At 38.7% G+C, this 19,192-nt stretch overlaps 2 long non-coding RNA genes across 3 annotated transcripts in view; one reads left to right on the top strand and one right to left on the bottom strand.

Annotated features, from left to right (window-relative positions):
- Positions 1–18,032, bottom strand: part of LOC123383011 — a 54,252-nt gene extending 36,220 nt beyond the window's left edge. The window contains exons 1-2 of the long non-coding RNA XR_006592185.1: positions 17,148–18,032; positions 16,820–16,940 (exon numbers count right to left, since the gene is read on the bottom strand). This is a non-coding gene — a long non-coding RNA (uncharacterized LOC123383011). The remainder of the gene's footprint in view (positions 1–16,819; positions 16,941–17,147) is intronic.
- Positions 1–19,192, top strand: part of LOC123383010 — a 48,599-nt gene that overhangs the window by 11,568 nt on the left and 17,839 nt on the right. For both annotated transcript variants that reach the window (XR_006592183.1, XR_006592184.1), the window contains exon 2: positions 11,123–11,297. This is a non-coding gene — a long non-coding RNA (uncharacterized LOC123383010). The remainder of the gene's footprint in view (positions 1–11,122; positions 11,298–19,192) is intronic.

Raw genomic sequence — 19,192 nt, 5'->3', positions numbered from 1 at the left:
GGAACATGTTTTTTTCTCTTGTCACCTAAGAGTCTACATATTATCTCTGATTTTGTCTTTCTTTTGGTTCTCCAAGTCAAATGTATTTATTCTCTGGCTTTTCACAGAAAAAGTATGCTGACCTCTGCTCTCAGTCATTAAATTTTGGGTTATTTTATTATGCAATAGTAGGTAATTGAAATAGAAATATATAAAGAAAAATATGCAGGGGCGCCTGGGCAGCTCAGTCGGTTAGACATCCCACTTTGGCTTCGGTCATGATCTCACGGTTTGCGAGTTTGAGCCCCGTGTCAGGCTCTGTGCTGACAGCGAGGAGCCTGGAGCCTGCTTCGGATTCTGTGTTTCTCTCTCTCTCTCTCTCTCTCTCCCCTCTCACACTGTACCTCTCTTTCTCTTAAAAAAAATAAATAAACATTAAAACATTTTTTAAAGAAAAACATGCAAATATAAGGAGGGTGAGGGGCGCCTGGGTGGCGCAGTCGGTTAAGCTTCTGACTTCAGCCAGGTCACGATCTCGCGGTCTGGGAGTTCGAGCCCCGCGTCGGGCTCTGGGCTGATGGCTCAGAGCCTGGAGCCTGTTTCCGATTCTGTGTCTCCCTCTCTCTCTCTGCCCCTCCCCCGTTCATGCTCTGTCTCTCTGTGTCCCAAAAATAAATAAACGTTGAAAAAAAAAATTAAAAAAAAAATAAGGAGGGTGATCATTCATTTTTATAATACATATAGATGAAGTTTCCTTACCTTCCAGTGTCTGTGCTATCCACAAATATGCAAAATTTATTGTACAATAAATATACAATATTCAGCTGCAAAATGACTCTAGGACACAGCAACAGATAGATCTACATCACGGAAAATGCTAATTGGCTGACTTTGTGATTGTTAATGATGGTCCAGGAATGAAGAACCAAAGACACTGAATAAAATCCTGGGGCCTTGGATTTAATAAACTTTGAATGTGTCCTTTGAAAAGGAGGGAATCCCTTCTGTGGAATTTAAGTTAAATCAATTTGAAAGTTAGAGCTCATAAGGACCTGCCTTGACATTTTTCCTTTCTTATCGTTGCAAAAGTAGATGTGCTAAACAAACTGAGATTGCAAAAAAGCATTTCAAAGAATAAGCTTGGAAGAAGATAAAAACTTATTTAAAAAAATTATTTTTGAAGTTTAATTATTTTGAGAGAGAGAGGGAGAGACGTATGCCTGAATAGGAGAGGGGCAGAAGAGAGGGAGAGAAAGAACCCCAAGCCGACTCCATGCTGTCAGCACAGAGCTGGATGTGAGGCTCGATCCCATGAACCATGAGATCATGACCTGAACCGGAATCAAGAGTGGGACCCTTAACTGACTGAGCCACCCAGGCAGCCCAAAAACTTATTTCTTAATTCCTTTAGCAGCACACACTTTACACATAAAATTATCTACTTGCTAATGTTAATGACCTCTAGTTGACACAGCAGTTCAAGCCCTTTTCTTTTTTTTTTTTTTTTTAATTTTTTTTTTTTTAACGTTTATTTATTTTGGGGACAGAGAGAGACAGAGCATGAACGGGGGAGGGGCAGAGAGAGAGGGAGACACAGAAACGGAAACAGGCTCCAGGCTCTGAGCCATCAGCCCAGAGCCCGACGCGGGGCTCGAACTCACGGACCGCGAGATCATGACCTGGCTGAAGTCGGACACTTAACCGACTGCGCCACCCAGGCGCCCAGTTCAAGCCCTTTTCTATAGCTGAAAACAAGTACTGATAAAAGGAGGGTGAATATATGTACTACTTTGCCTGGGATAGTTCTAGTTTGTAGCTATTTTCCCAGGGTAATTATTTAAAAAAATTTTTTAAGCTTATTTATTTCAAGAGAGACAGAGAGAATGAGCGGGGGAGGGCAGAGAGAGAGAGAGAGAGAGAGAGAGAGAATCCTAAGCAGGCTCCACACTGTCAGTGAGCAGCCCAGTGTCAGATTCAAACTCACAAACACTGAGACCATGACCTGAGCTGAAACCAAGAGTTGAAAGCTTAAGCAACTGAACCATCCAGGCACCCCCACCCCCACGGTAATGATTAATGGCACCCTCTTGTAATATCAAAAGTGTCCTCATCTGGATGATAAATTTATGGTCAGCCTAGCTGAGGGAAACTTTAGATACTATTTAGCACCAAATCTGTTTTTGTGGATAAGAATACTGATTAAAAAAAGTTGAGTGTCTTGAAATCGTTATAATCTTAAAATAGTTAAATTATCAATTCAGGAAACTATATTTAAAAGAAGAACTACTACTTATCCACATAATGGAGACATACTCTTCAAGAGTCTTTGCCAGTTATCTTTTAGGACCATGGCTATCTTATGCCTGGAATTAGTATTTTAAAATGCAAATTGTGCTTAATGAATCTAATCAAAGAAGGTGTTATTTCAGTGTGCATAAATCCATTAGATGAGTGGGATAAAACTGCAGTCACTTTATCAGTTATAGTGATTTAATGGAATAATTCCCATTAATATGTCAATATATAAAATGTAGCCTAGAACTTTTCAATTTGCTATTTTCAGGTTTTAGCGGATAATTTTTGAAATCCTCTGAAGATATTTCAATCAAGGAAACTGTCTTACAATCTTGTCATGCTAAATTTTGATGAGGGGATTTTCATGAATACATTGCCTATTTTAAATAGTGATTGGGGAGTGCCTGTGTGGCTCAGTTGGTTGAGTGTCTGACTTTGGCTCAGGTCATGATCTTCCAGTTCATGGGTTTGAGCCCTGCGTCGGGCTCTATGCTGACAGCTCAGAGCCTGGAGCCTGCTTCAGACTCTGTCTCCCTCCCTCTCTCTGCCACTCCCCCGCGCCTGCTCTGTCTCCGTCTCTCTCAAAAATAAACATTTTTTTTTTAAATAGTGATTTGAAGACCATTTATTAAAGAAATAAGGAACCTCTGTGGCAGTTGGTAGAGGCCAGGAAAAGACCAATTCTCTGAAAGGCCACCGAGTTATTTTTTTTTTCTCTCATTTTTAGGAGTTGCTGTTGAAGGGAATGATTCCATGATTTATTCCTTTCAATAGATGTTTGTCGACATTAGTTGTATCTCAGAAGTCTGACTTGCAATTTTATGGCCAATTTAAAAAGCAGATATCCACTAGAAGGCTTTTGTTTTAGATTATTTCCTCGTACTTGTGGGTAATAGGCGTTAATTTCACCAATGACTTCTTGCCGATTATAAAGGCAGTTGAAAGTTCTCTGTTGCCTTGAGGGTACTCCATCTCACAAAAGAAGTTTTCAGTAGGTAATGAACCAACCCTGTTATTATCAGAGACCACATCGTGTCTCTCGCGAGACTGACAGTTGGGAGCATCTTCAAAATGAGCTTCAACTCCGCCATTCACTGTCACCTCCAAGCTCAGCAGGTCATCCTTTGAAGGACACTGAATTGTGCTCATAGATGTCCCTGGACAAAGTTTTTGTTTTCCTGCCTTACTAAAATGCTGAACAGAAGGAAACATTTCCCTGTGTCTCTGTGAGACGTGGTCGCCTGGGTAGCTCAGTGGATTGAGCCTCGAACTTCAGCTCAGGTCATGATCTCACAGTTCGTGAGTTCAGGTCCCACATCCGCTCACTGCTGTCAGCCCAGAGCAGGCTTCAGGTCCTCTGTCCCTTTCTTTCTGCCCCTCCCCCACTTGTGCTCTCTCTCAAAAAAAAAATAAATAAATAAATAAAACATTAAAAAAATTTGGAGACATTTACATTTCTTCAACTCAACTTGATTTAGTGCATTGGAGATGCCACTCAGCTGTGTGTGTCACTTTGAGAAGTGTCATTGTTGCTGGCCATTCTTAATTCTTGATACACATTTGCATGCTAGCTAAAATAGTCATAATTGAATGCTGAATGGTTATTTATGAATTTACTGGTATATCACTCTTTTATTTATTTATTTTATCATTTCCAGTAGTAGGGGAAAATAAAAAAATATTTTACCTTTTCAAAATTTCTGTTAGGGTAGATACAATATATTCTTTAAAGGTCAAGAATTTTTAATATGTAAATGGGCTTTGGGTCAACTTCTTGATGCTATTGAGTGTGTCCTATAAAAACAGAAGTTATTTGATATTTTAAATTATATATACCTTTTCATAAATGTTATATATACATATATGTACACATATGTATATATGTATCTATATATGTATATGCATCTATATATGTATGTATATATACATACACATGTATATGCATATGTGTTTATGTATATATATATATGTATATGTGTTTATGTGTATATGTGTGTGTATAAATTTTGAATATGAGGGCCTTATCTGTCTTATATTCCTGAATATTAACAGGTCCAGACAGTAAAGAAGGGAGTGGGACACATTTCTCTCTCCTACTGCTTCTCTGTAGGTAGAGTACCTGCAAAGTGTTATCCAAAAGCCTAAATGGATTTTTAGTACTTGTTGGGTTTAAATGAATCTGGTGATTTAGCGTGTAAGGTTCATACAGAGTTTAAATTGCAGATGTTGATAATTGATACAGAACAATGGGTATCATACTTTATGATGGTACTGTGTATCTGAAATATCAAAACCATTCCAGTATTGGGTTTGGGAGGAAGGAAATTCATTGCCTCTGAGATCCAAGATAAATAGAGCTGCTATCCTTTATCAGATGTTAATCAAACCAAATACCTCTTCTGTATTATGGGATCAGTTGATATACTGAATGGTGTTTCTGCTCCTACTAGAAGTTAGGGGTAGTTATGTATGTTCTAATCCGATGGTTGTTTTTGTCTTGGACCATGAGACCTAAAGTTCTCCATGGAGTTACAATTTATCTTCCTTCTGGGAAGAAAAATTTGGAGACTCAACCACACCTAATGGGGGTTCTTGGGCATGAATCACTAGATAATTAAATCATTTCTTTTACCCTTCCTTCCAGAGATCTCTAAATAATTCATTCATCCATCCATTCATTAATTCTCCTATCAAGTACTGTTTAGGACTGATAAAAAAGATTGGGATTAAAGGAACATTTTTTATCACAAAAATAAACTTGAACTTTTGATAAAAACAAACAAAAAAAATACATAGTTTTCTCAGAAGTTAGGCTAAGTGTGACACGTATTCCTTTAATTGTGTCAAGCAAAGGATATAGGTCCGCGGGATGTAATGTCAAGTACAGAGATCACTTTTAAACACTTTCCTTCTTCTTCCGCACGACCCCAAGTGCAAACTTCAAGTGTAGTTCCTATGCCGTTAAAACAGTCGAAAAATGTGGATTTTCATACTAGATCAAGTGCACCAAGGTGTCCCGCAACCTTGGTTTAGTCATCTCTGGATGAATTGCAGGGTTTCTGAAACCTTAGATTGCCTGCAAAAGCCTGACTATCTGCCTGTGATTATCGATATGTCCACTTCTCTGAAGAAAACTTTGTATCAGTTTATCAAAGGATTCTGTCACTCAAAAATAGTCATAAACACTGACACATATTAATTCATATCAATCAGGTAGGATATACTTATGGAATGTATTAATTTGATGATCAAATTCAGTTTAATATATTTGTTGTATTATTGTTAGTGCCCTTCGTCTTGCCTCAAGTTCAGAGTGCCCTCTACACAGGAAACCTCAGGGTGATGAGCAACCCAAGTCTCACTTTTTGGGTGGTGCTGACCACTCATTCTTGGATGACTAATTACTACAAAGATTCCTCCACGTGACTTCATGGAGTCACCACAAGAACAGAAGTTACCCTTCCCATGGAATCACCCCCAATTTCCCAAAGTTCAGATTTTCTTAGCTGTGACATTTGTTAGTGAAATGAAAGTTGAGACTGCATATCTGGCAACCATCTGTGATTAGCTAATTGAATTGTTCCAAGGTACTTCATGCCATCTTCAGAAGGGTTTTCAGCTTGGATGACTGTGCCTTGCCGACACAGGCATACCGCAGAGATATTGTGGGTTCCGTTCCAGGCCCCCATGATAAAACAAGTATCACAATAAAACGAGTCAAATGGATTGTTTGGTTTCCCAGCACATATAAAAGTTAGGTTTGCATTATACTGCAGCATATTAATTGTACGATACCGTTCTGTCATAAAAAGAACAATGTAGATACCTTAATTTAAAAATACTTCAGTGTTAAAAATTCTAACCATCATCTGAGCTTTCGGTGAGTCATAATCTCTTTGCTAGTGGAGGGTCTTGCCTCCACGTGGATGACTGCTGACTGACCCAAGTGATGGTTGTTGAAGCTGGGGTGGCTGTGGCAATTTAAATCTTAACAAAACAACAGTGAAGTTTACCTCATTAACTGACTCTTCTTTTCATGAATGTTTCTCTATAGAATATGATGCTTTAAAAAATTTTTTTTAATGTTTATGTATTTTTGAGTGAGAGAGATAGAGAGAGTGCATGAACGCTCGTGTGCGTGAGCAGGAGAGGAGCAGAGAGAGACAGAGACACAGAATGTGAAGCAGGATCCAGGCTCTGAGTTGTCAGCACAGAGCCTGACGTGGACCTCGAACTCACAAACTGCGAGATCATGACCTGAGCCAAATTCAGACGCTCAACTGACTGAGCCACCCGGCACCCATAGTATTTTATGGACAGTAGAACTTCTTTCAAAATTGGTATCTATCCTCTCAAAGTCTACTGCTGCTTTATCAACTAAGATTATGTAATATTCTAAATCCTTGTTGTCATTTCAACAATCTTCACATAATCTTCACCAGGAGTAGATTCCATCTCAAGAAACCACTTTTTTGCTCACCCATAAGAGGTATCTCCTCGTCTCTTAAAGTTTTATCACAAGATTGCAGCAATTCAGGTACATCATCAGGCTCCACTTCTTTTTTTATATATAATTTTATTGTACTTATTTAATATCATCAGTGTATTCTTTAATCCCCACCCCCTATTTCCCCCACCCCACCCACCTCCCTTCTGGTAACCATCAATTTGTTCTCTGCAGTTGAGAGTCCATTTCTTGGTGTGTGTCTCTTTCTCTTTTTGTTCCTTCTGCTCATTTGTTTTTGTTGCTTAACCTCCACATATGAGTGAAATCATGTAGTATGTGTCTTTCTCTGACTGACTCATTTCACTTAGCATTACACTGTCTAGCGCCATCCATGCTGTTGCAAATGGCAAGATTCTATTCATTTTTATGACTAATAGTCTATCATACACATACTACCTCTTCTTTATTCATTCATCTATCAATGGACACTTGGGCTGCTTCCATAGTTTGGCAGGCTCCACTTCTAATTCTAGTTCTCTAGCTATTTCCACTACCTCTGCAGTTACTTCCTCCACTTGAACCCCTTGAAGTCATCTAGGAAGCTGGGAATCAACTTCTTTCACACTACTGTTAATGTTGATATTTTGACCTTTTTGCATGAATCACAAATGGTCTTTATGGCATCTAGAATAGTGAATACTTTCCAGAACGTTTGCAATTTACTTTGCCTAGATCCATTGGAAAAATCATCATCCATGGCAGCTGTAGCCTTCTGAGTGTATTTCTTTTTTATTTTTTTAAATTATTTATTTTTATTTAACTTTTAGTTAGTTAACACACAGTGCAATATTGGCTTCAGGAGTAGAACTAGTGACTCATCACTTATATACAATACCTGGTGCTTGTCACAAGTGCCCTCCTTAGTACCCTAGTACCCATCACCCATCTAGCCCAACTCCCACCCACTTCCCTCCATCACAGTTTGTTCTCTATCATTGTTCTCTATCATAAAAAAGAGCTCTTTTTTTTTTTTGAGCAGTATGTCTCAACAGTGGGCTTAAATATTCAGTAAACTATGTTGTAAGCAGATGTAATATCATCTACATTTTTTTAAATTTATTTATAGAGCACAGACTGAGTAGGTTTTGCAAAATTCTTAAGGGCCCTAGGATTCTCAGAATGATAAATGAACATTGGCTTCCACTTAAAGTCACCACCTGCATTAGTCCCTAACCAGAGAGTCAGCTTGTCCTTTGAAGCTTTGAATCCAGGCACTGACTTCTCCTCTTTAGCTATGAAAGTCCTAGATTGCATCTTCTTCTGATAGAAGGAGGTTTTGTCTACATTGAAAGTAGGTTGTTTACTGTAGCTACCTTCGTTAATTATCTGGCACAGAACTAGACCTTCTGGATACTTGCTGTAGCTTCAACATCAGCATTTGCTGCTTCACCTTGTTAAAGAGAGAGCTTCTTTTCTTAAACCTAATGAACCAACTTCTGCTGGCTTCAGATTTTTTCTCTATAGCTTCCTCATTTCTCTTGTTTTCATAGAATTGAAGAGAGTTAGGGCCTTGTTCTGGGTTAGGCTTGGTCTTAAGGGAATGTTGTGGCTAGTTGCATCTTCTACACAGACCACTAAAACTTTCTCCATATCAGCAATAAGGCTGTCTGGCTTCTTTATCATTTGTGTGTTCACTGAAGTAGCACCTGTAATTTCCTTCAAGAACTTTTCCTTTGCATTCACAACGTGGCTAATGCTTGGAGCAAGAGGCCTAGCTTTCAGCCTATTTTGACTTTCATCACGTCTTCCTCACTAAGCTTAATCATGTCTTACTTTATATTTCAAGTGAGAGACGATGGCTCTTCTTTTCACTGAAGGGTTATTTATTGGCCAAATTTTAATATTGTTGTGTCTCAAGGAAGTGGAGAGAGAGATGGGGAAGGGCTGGAACAGTCAGAACGGGCACAACACTTGTGGATTACTTTCATCATCATCTATGGGAGTGGTTCGTGGAGCCCGAAAACAATTACAAGAGTAACATTAAAGACCACTGATTATAGATCACCCTAACAAATATAATCATAATGAAAAGGCTCAAAAAATGGCAAAAGCTCCCAAAATGTGGCACAGAGGTATGAAGCGAGTAAAGGCTGTTGAAAAAAATGGCACCAATAGAGTTGCATGAAGCAGGGGTGTCACAAACCTTCAATCTGTAAAAAAACACCGTATCTGTGAAGTGCGATAAAGCAAAGTACAATAAAAATGAGGTATGCCTATAGTTGTTCCCATTAATTTTGATGGAAAGATACATGAGTAGTCTGTCCACCCAATTCGACAGTTACTCCTCTATTCTAAACCTCCTCACAAAAATGACACCCCCAAAGTCACATATGTTTAGTTATAGAAATATTATTTATTATTAAGGGCCCCAAGGAAGGTTATCATTATTTTCTCCAAATCTGTTTTTTGTCCCATCTTATTTCTTCTTTCCACACTGGGTGGTATTTCTCTCAGTACCCAGACAGGTATGCAGCTGTTCTACTTGTAGAACCACAAAGCAAAGTATTGAAAATTATTAAATTTGTCTTCTGTTTAATAAACAGTATTTTTTTTTCAGAATTAACGGGACATTTCCTTTCATATAGTCTAGATAGAGCTTTAAACTTCACCTCCATCTCACCAGGTCATAGCTTATCCTCCCACCCCCTACTCCCCTTATGTCAATTTTGTGAATGTCAACCGTTCCTGTTTGTACTTGAACCTCTGTCAATGCTGGAAGGAGAGCTCCCCTCACCTACTGAAACTGTGCATTGCATGGTTTCTTGCCTTTGCACTTGTCACATTTGAGTCCGTTAAAACAGTGTTTTTCAAACTGTAGGATGCGAGCCCTAAATGGGTCATGAAATCAATTTAGTAGGTCATGACTAGCATTGTATAAATAAATCAGAATTGCCTAGAATAGGAAAGAATAGAACAGAAAATATCATAGTGGATCTAACAGGAAGGATAACAACTACATCGTGAAACTTTTTCTTTCTAGTCGTAAGACAGAAGAAAAGAGACTGTGCAGGGTCTCAAGATGAAATATTTTTCTTACCATTGGTCATGGTCAAAAGCACTTAAGGAACACTAAGTTTAAATGCTGGGACTAGGAATACATCTATCTCCCCCACATTCCACAGAGGGGGATTTAAACTCCTTAAATCTCTTATCAGTGGTTCTTGAACTTTTATGCATATATATATATATATATATATATATATACATATATATATATATATTTTTTTTTTTTTTAATACTCCCTACACCCAACATGGGGCTTGAACTCACGACGCCAAGATCAAGAATCACATGCTTTACCAACTGAGACAACCAGGTGCCCCTGCATAGATCTCTTTTAAAATCTGGTAAAATCAGGTCTCTTTTTCCAGAAATGCACACGAGAACACAAGCTCAGAAAAGTTAAGAGTGTTGCTCACATAAGCTTTAGGTCTGCTGTCCTAAATAATTACAATTATTTGGAATTTGTTCCCAAATTCTTGAACCCTTCATTTTATCCCACACTTCCCATTTTCATGCATACGTTTTCACATCTGACTATTTGACCTGAGTTTCTGTCTAGTCTCCATGTCTTCTCTCCCCCTTATCTCTCTAACCACTCCCTTGCTATTCTGGGCAGAAAGAAACTTTCACATTCAGTTCATCTGGCTGGACCTCTCTACAACTTCCCTCTCCACTACTCTCTAAAAACCTAAATCTCAGGTGTTGCTGACGTATCTAAAGTGGAGCGCATTTCTGCCCTCCCTATTCACTTGCCTTCCTTTCCTTTGTCCTGAATTTGGATATGTGTCTATTTAGAATGAAGCCTGATGGGTAATGAACAGCTTTGCATGCACCAGACATATTCTGTAAATATTGTTCCTATAAAGAGTAGTTACTTATTCTTTGAAACCAGCCATCCAATAATGTAGATATGCAATATTACTCAACTGACATGCTGAAATTCTCTGGAGTTTGACAAAATGAAAACAGGTTGTACTCGCGCCTCAAATCCTAGCAATGGTTAAAAACTGCATTTTCATGCAAACATAAATTACAAATGGAATTATGATAACTGATTACCACCCCCCCCTCCCAAATGCACACAAATCATTTGTAATCCTGCCCTGGAGTGCGGTATGGTTGGCTCATTGCATATGCTCACAGCGTTTGTCAGTCTATTCAATCACTGCTACTTCCCGTGGCAAAGTGTACAGGGCGTTTAGAAAACCAGTATGTCTCTATTTCCCTAAATCTACTATTAGGGTGTAGAATCGTCAGTGCAGAGCACTGCTGCTTCACAATAGGAATAATCCTGAGTGTGTATCTTCGTTTTATTCATCTTCAATTTCTGTTTGACAGAATTTCATGCTGCTGGAAGATGTTACATTGACAGCCGAGAGATAATTTCCGTTTTTAATCCAGAGAACAAGAGCCACTTGGGAAGTGACTATAAATGTCCTCTGGGTGTCCCAGAGATATGCCTCATCCCTGCGCTAGAAGGAACACACCTCTGGGAAGGAAACAACTTTGATCAGTAAGTCTCTTTGGAAAACATTAAGAGAAATAGATTTCATTGATTCCCCCATGAGTCATGGGTCTGAGATAAAGTAAGCCCTTCCATTCCTAAATCAGCTTTCAAGTGGGAGCAGCTCTGTCATTACTCCCAGGCAATAGTTTCCAGTGAGAAACTGAGAGGAATGTTTCCAAACAAGCCTCTCTTTTCTCTCAATACAGTCTTGCAATAAAGGTATCATAGGCCTCTTCTTTCCAGCACTTCTCTCAGCGGGCTGTGCCCGGTAAGATGTCCTGTTAAAGATGCTGGCCAAGCTGGTTGATGCCTAGGTCTTTGGAACTATAGTGTTCTTCTTGGGTCAGTCCTCCCAACCTTCCTGATTTACCTAAGTATGGAAGCTTCATGGTATAACTGAAACATCTTCTGAGGGCCAGCCCTCTTCAGGCTCAGGAAGATGAGACCATTTACCATCTTTTCTGGACCACTGGGGGACAGGTTCCTTTCTCTATGAGGCAAATTTCGGACTTCTCATCCTCTATGTCAGTTAGTAGCCCATCACTTAAGGTGTTACAGTGTATATTATGTGTATGTGTGTGCATTTAGATAGAGATATATATTATACTTTATATATGTCATATATTACTACATACATACATGTACACACACATACACACAAACTAAGCTAAAGGTCCTTAAGGGTTAGGATCCCTTTATATTAATCATTTTTGAATATATATATACCTGCATGTGTGTGCGCACACAAATATATATGCATACATACCTGTCCACACACTATATGTTATATATACTAAACACATATAAAATATATATACATATATTCATCATATACAAAGAATATCTATTACATACATATATATTTTTCACAAATGTGTTTCTATATAAATGTATGTGTGTCTCGAGGTCTTCAAAATCTAGGATTTCTTATATATCTGTGTGTCCCATTATCTAACATTTGCGTAAATGACACACAGATAAATTCAAATAAATTCAGTCAATAAGTATATATTACCCATGATATGTCAGGTTGTGCTCCATTCCATGAATACAAGGTTTACCTAGACAATTATTCACACATATTTATAGTATACACAGATAGAGATTTCAAAGTGCTTTTAGAATTCACAGAAGGAACTCCTAACCCAGATTTGAGGTGATCTACAAGAGCGTGACATAAATGGTAATTTTTAACTAAGGCCTAAAAGACAACTAAGAGTTAGCAAATCACAGATCGGTGGGGACACAGGCAGGGATGGGGAAGATAGGCACGGGAGGGAATGTTTCCACAGAGGATTCACAGCTGAGAGAAAACTAATATGCCAGATGACCCTTTCAGTCTTAACACCAGAAGCATCTAAAATAACTTTTTAAAGATATTAAAAGTGATCATCCATTTTTTAATTTGTGATAATTGAAGAAATCCTCACTAGTGTGAGGCACGTGTTGATGGGCTGACCTGCTAGGCTGTGCGTGGCCAGTGGTCCTGTCAGTCCAAAGTGGCAGATGATACAGATGAGAGTGGATAATGCCAGTGAACTTCACTGCACTCACGGACAGGCACAGGTCATGATTGCTTCTGGTCGTTTGTGTGTTTTGGTGAGTGCAGTAGAGATTGGTTAGCAATTCTCCAAACCCATCTCCTTCTGTTTCTGGGCACAGAACTGTTCTGAATTTCCCCAGAAATTTCTCCTTTTCACTTGGGCCTGACTACATGGACAATTCTAGACAATTGAATGTGGTCAGACAGGATATACGTTGCTTCCAGTTCTGGTCCACTAAAACCCGTCTCCAACTTCCTTCTTTCCTTGACTATCAGCAGGATGTCAGTGCTCAGTGAACTTAGAAACTCTGGGTTAATAATGGGAGAATCTTCATTGGCCCAAATGCCTGAACGATTATTGCCTGGTCCTTCCTGCCTCTGAGCACTTGAGGGACTAGAAATAAATTTTCATGGTCTTAAATAACTGAAATTTCATGATTTATCTATCATAACGCCTAGTATAACTGTAACTAATAGCATGACTATGTCTTTTTTTTTCTTTTTTAATAATCAGTGTATTTGAAAATTAAGGTCTAGAAAAACTTCACTCCATAATAGGTCAGGCTCAAGATAATCCTAAATACTATAGAGTTAGTATAGTGGTGGTAGCAAAGAATTCTCACAACTGTTGGTAATAATTTAATTATTTCTTTAAATATCTTTTCTGGTAGGATATAAGTTTTGTGCATGTAAAGTTATTTATTTTATTTATCATTTTATTTAGAGTGTCTGGTTTGATGATTATAGTTGATCAACAAGTGTACGTGAAACGAATCAAGTACTGTATCAGCAAGGTGGAGGTGTGGGCAGGAGTCCGGCCAAACAAAGGTTTTAGCTGTAACTATGTTAAAGAATTTGGACATGATCCTGCGGACAATGGGGAGTCACTTAAGTAGTTAAGGAGAGAGTGATAGTAACCAGATTTTGTCTTTGGGAAGATCACTATAGTCAAAATAAGTTTTGCCACCTGAAAAGGTTTAAAACAAATGAGGAAACTCAGTCTGGAGGCTCCTATAGTAATCAAGGTATGAGACAATCATGCTATAGGTTACTGGCCCCATGAAGGCAGACAATAAATACAATTTAAATATATCTAGAAGGAAGGATTGACAGAACTAGATGATCATCTAATTGGGAGCATTGAGAGAGTAGGAGACCAGAACGACTCCTAGTTTGTCGTCTGGGTGACCAGGTGGGTGGTGGCACTGATATGACCAAGTTAGTGAGCCCGGGGAAAGGGAACAGTGGGAAGTTACAGTTACCATAGTGAATTATACTCTTCTCTTCAAGATAATCCTATCTTCTTCTCAGCATTTGGGTTTTGCACCTGCTAATCTCTCTTACAATGTTCTAAAGCCAACCCTATTTCCACCCAGTTCCTCTTACCTTCCCCGTTTTCTCTGTTATTTGTTTTTCTGTACTTGAATAACTTCTGTTCATCTGTTACATCTCAGAGTAGACACCATTTCCTGTGTGAAACTTTCCTAGGATCCCCAAGATAGGATATGGTGCTTTCTTAATGTGTTTTTAGGACTCCATGCAACAGCGTAACATTTTACATAACATTGTATTCACCTGTGTACTTTTCATTCTAAGCTTCTCTACCCACTGCTAATAGAAGACAGGAACTATCCGTTAGCATTTGGTCCCCAGGGCCCATTATAATGCTTGTGTCAGAATAAGAACTCAAAATTCAAATGTAACCAGGAATAAATGAATGAACGAATGAAGGGAGTGAAACAAATAATTTTGAAGGGCACAATATTGAAACCAACTAATAACATTTGCTTTCACGCTGTCTGTTTCTGTTTGAGATTTGCAGCATGCAGTTAGCACAGATGGCCGTGAGATTGCAATACTCACTACATATTTACTCTGTTCCTCCCCCGCTCTCACTCTCTCCCCACTCCCACCCAACCCCCCACCAGGAATGGTCTCGAATCGCAAATGACTCCACTATTCCCTTAAGCATCTGTCTCTGATCACAGTGTGAGTCCACCAATCTTGTAATAGACTCCACAAGTGTTTTCCTTGGGTTAAAAAACTCATCAAAATTAATACTAAATTGAAAATGGGAAAGTTCATAAAAGGCAGCTGTTGTGTAAGTAAAACATGAATGTATCCTGGCAAATAATAAGTTCTAAAGTTTCTCGATTTTCCAAACTACTAAAGAATAAAAAGGGGGCGAGCCGGACATCCCTCCCATTCCCACCTGTCAAATACAACTAATCTAACGTACAGAGTGATATAAACTCGCCTTGTTTGTACTAGGAACAAAGCCACCAAACTGAAATAAGCATAGCAATGAAGAAAAGAGCTACAGACTTGAATGGAATCCTAGTGAGTAGGATACAGAGTTCAGTAGCAATGGGTCTGGATGAGGACACAGGACAACTGTGCACAAGGCACATGCAACGACAGCTACGTAGTCGTCAGCCTTGCCAATCCAAGCGTGGTGTGTGCACCTGCAGCACTGGTTTCAGCTGGGAATTTGTGAGGAGTGCAGGCTCTCAGGCCCCTCCCCAGTCCTACTAAATCAGACTGCAGTTTAACAGGATCCTCAGGTGATTGGTATGGACCTTAAATCTTGGGAGGCTTTGCTCTAAATCATAGCATTTATGAATTCATAAGTCATAGCTCAGATGAATTCATTGTAAGGTCACTTTAGAGTTTATTATCCAGATTAGGATATTTTTGAGAGTGAAATGGAAGTATTGAAATAATTATAATTATAGGGGTGCCTGGGTGGCTCAGTCAGTTAAGCGTCCGACTCTAGATTTTGGTTCAGATCATGATCCCAGGGTCATGGGATTGAGCCCTGCATCGGGCTCCACACTGAGTGTGGAGTTTGCTTGAGACTTTTCTCTCTCTTTCTCTCTCTCTCCCTCTGCCTCTCTCTCCCACTCACTCAAGCACTCTTTCTCAAATAAATTTTAAAAAATTGAAAAAAGAAATACTTATTACTGTATATATTTAAAACATTTGGTTATTAAGACAAATTAATTTTTATATAAATGGATCTATATAACAGTTATAGTCATGAACCATTTTTATTTTATTTTTTAAATGTTTATTTATTTTGAGAGAAAGAGTGTGAGTGGGGGAGGGGTAGAGAGGGAGAGAGAATCTCAAGCAGGCTCAGTGTGGTCAGTGCAGAGCCTGATGTGGGGCTCAATCTCCCCAACTGTAAGATCATGACCTGAGCTGAAATCGAGAGTCAGATGCTTAACCGACTGAGCCACCCAGGCTCCCCAATCATAAATCATCTTTAAAAGTAAATTTCTTTTAAAAAATAGAAATAAATGTATATTAGAGAAAAATTCTTTGTATGGAGCTGAATATTAAAATATAACATAACTGCTGGATTAGAGTATGACCCTATGCTTATTCTAAACTCAGGTTTACTTTATTTTTTTTTATTTTTAAAAAATTTTTTTTAATGTTTATTTATTTTTGAGACAGAGAGAGACAGAGCATGAACGGGGGAGGGTCAGAGAGAGAGGGAGACACAGAATCTGAAGCAGGCTCCAGGCTCTGAGCGGTCAGCACAGAGCCTGATGCGGGGCTCGAACCCATGAACCGTGAGATCATGACCTGAACCGAAGTCGGATGCCCAACCGACTGAGCCACCCAGGTGCCCCAGGTTTACTTTAAAATATACGTAGTACACATGTAAGTATAGAAATGTGTGTTTACACTGGCAACTATAGATACATGTGTCCTAGCTCCATCTGTTGAGATGGTCTGGACACAGTGATACCGAGTCACAACAAATATACCTAGCGTCAAGATCTTGACTTCTCAACACCATTCTCCAATAAGAGAAATGAGGGTCCTTTGAAGAGATTAACTCTAGGGCTGGGTCAAGGAAAATATAAGATGAGTTCCATAGAAATAGGTTGTGAAATTAGGCATTCTGAAGCATGTAGTATCTCATAGTGCCAGACTATAAGGAAATGGCTTAAAAAAAAAAAGTTGCACCTACCTTAAAGAGTTGCCCATAGCACCACAGCAAAAGCTAGAACGATGTGAACAATGAAACAGTGGTAGTGCAATCATCCTTCCATTATCCAATGGAAGGGTTATCCAAGATCCCCAGTGGATGTCTGAAACCAAAGATAGTACCAAATCCTATTTTTGGTATGTTTTTTCCTATACATACACACCTGTGATAAAGTTTAACTTCTAAATGAGGCACAGTAAGAGATTAACAACAACAACAACAATAAAATAGAAAATTATAACAATACACTCTAACAAAAAGTATGGGAATTTGGTCTTTCTCTCAAAATATCCAATTGTTCTGTACTCACCTTTCTTCTTATGACGATGTGAGATGATAAAATGCCTGCGTGATGAGGTGAAGTGACGTGAATGACGTAGGCACCGTGACAGAGCGTTAGGCTACTATTGACCTTCTGACCTTATGTCAGAAGGAGAATCATCTGTTTCCAGACCCTGGTTGACTGCGGGTAACTGAAATCAGAAGGTAAAACCACGGATAAAGGCACACTACAGGTTATATGACAGAGAACAAAGTAAATAGCCCTAAGTCTGTACTGATATAAATAAATGATTGGATAAATACATACGTGGAGGAGAAGGGGTGGGCTTTCCTCTAAGAACTTCAATAATCAATATAGAAAGAATGAGAGAAATAAAGATCTATGCCACAGTAACAGTTGCAGCAGGCAAGACCCTCTGAAAGCTAAAATCAGTGGGTGAAACTTTTCAGAGAAACAGGGTGTACACATTGCCTCCAAGTATCTCCCCACAGATGTGCATTAACTATATAGTGATTTTAATGTAGGTCCACAAATGTTTTGATACTTCTCCCTTCAGGAAGTAGAGCTTAATTCCCTATCCCTGGAATGGTGACCAGCTTTAGTGATTCACCTCTAATGAATGGAGAGTGGAAAGGAGAAAAAAAAAAGGTAATTTTACAGTGGAGAACCTGCCATATACAACTCAGTCAAGTGGTCAAGGTTAACATCACCAGTGATAATTGGGTTGATATCAGATGTCTCCTGATAAGATGTACTGAGAAACATTTTGCATTTCTGCTATTTTTCCAAATCTGTAACACCAGGGAAAAAATCATAAAAAAAACTCAGGCAAACTCAAATTGAGGAATCCAACAAAGTATCTGACTAATAGTCTTCAAAAATATCAAGGTCATAGAAAAAAAGTATCTAATATGTAGAGTATAATCTCAGAAAGAAATTGTTAATGAGATACTTTCATTTATTTAAAAAATTTTTTTTTAAAGTTTATTTATCTTTGAGAGAGACAGAGAGAGAGAGAGAGTGCGAGTGGGGGAGGGGCAGAGAGAGGGAGACACAGAATCCGAAGCAGGCCCCAGACTCTGAGCTATCAGCACAGAACCCGATGTGGGGCTTGAACTCACGAACTGCAAGACCATGACCTGAGCTGAAGTCAGACGCCCAACTGACTGAGCCACCCAGGCACCCCTACTTTCATCTATTTTTAATCAAAACATACAAATATGTTGGCCCATATATCCACAGAAGGACTATTTTTTGTTTCAATTTAACTGCCTTCTTTTGACAAATATATTTTAAAGAAAAATTATCATATAATCTATCTCTTGTTTTTTGAATATGAATGGAAGATCATCAACCTTATTTGATTCCCTTGCAATAGAAAATAAAAATTTATCCAATTGCAAATAGAAGCTCCAACAAAAGAGCATTCCCCAAAGTTGGGATATTACAAAATGCAATTATAGCATTTAAAGAGTAAGTCTTGGACAGTTTTAACTCTTAATGTTTAACAGATTTAGATTCTCAATTCTGTATGATAAATTTCATGTATTTTTATTAGCTTCTATGAAAACATTTGAGACTCCATTCATTGAATATATTGAATAAAGAGTTCCAAATTTTTTTTTTTTTTATTTTTTTTTTCAACGTTTATTTATTTTTGGGACAGAGAGAGACAGAGCATGAACGGGGGAGGGGCAGAGAGAGAGAAGGAGACACAGAATCGGAAACAGGCTCCAGGCTCTGAGCCATCAGCCCAGAGCCCGACACGGGGCTCGAACTCCCGGACCGCGAGATCGTGACCTGGCTGAAGTCGGACGCTTAACCGACTGCACCACCCAGGCGCCCCAAGAGTTCCAAATTTTTTGATTTCAATACAAACAAAATTCAAAGGAATTGGTAAAAAAAAAAAGTCAATACCATTATCTAACATGTATGTGGGTATACAAAGAATTTCTTCAAATTAGTAATTCAAACATTTCTAAAATCTTCTGAGGGGAAGCAGAGAGAAATGGAGTACGGCCATGCAATGACTATTTTGCATTCAACATAAGCTTTATCACAAAAATTTTGTT

This window comes from Felis catus, chromosome F2 (genome assembly GCF_018350175.1).
Source record: "Felis catus isolate Fca126 chromosome F2, F.catus_Fca126_mat1.0, whole genome shotgun sequence".
NCBI classification, from domain to species: Eukaryota; Metazoa; Chordata; class Mammalia; order Carnivora; family Felidae; genus Felis; species Felis catus.
The sequence above is the reverse complement of the archived record's forward strand: the minus strand, read 5'-3'. Positions and strand labels throughout refer to the sequence as shown.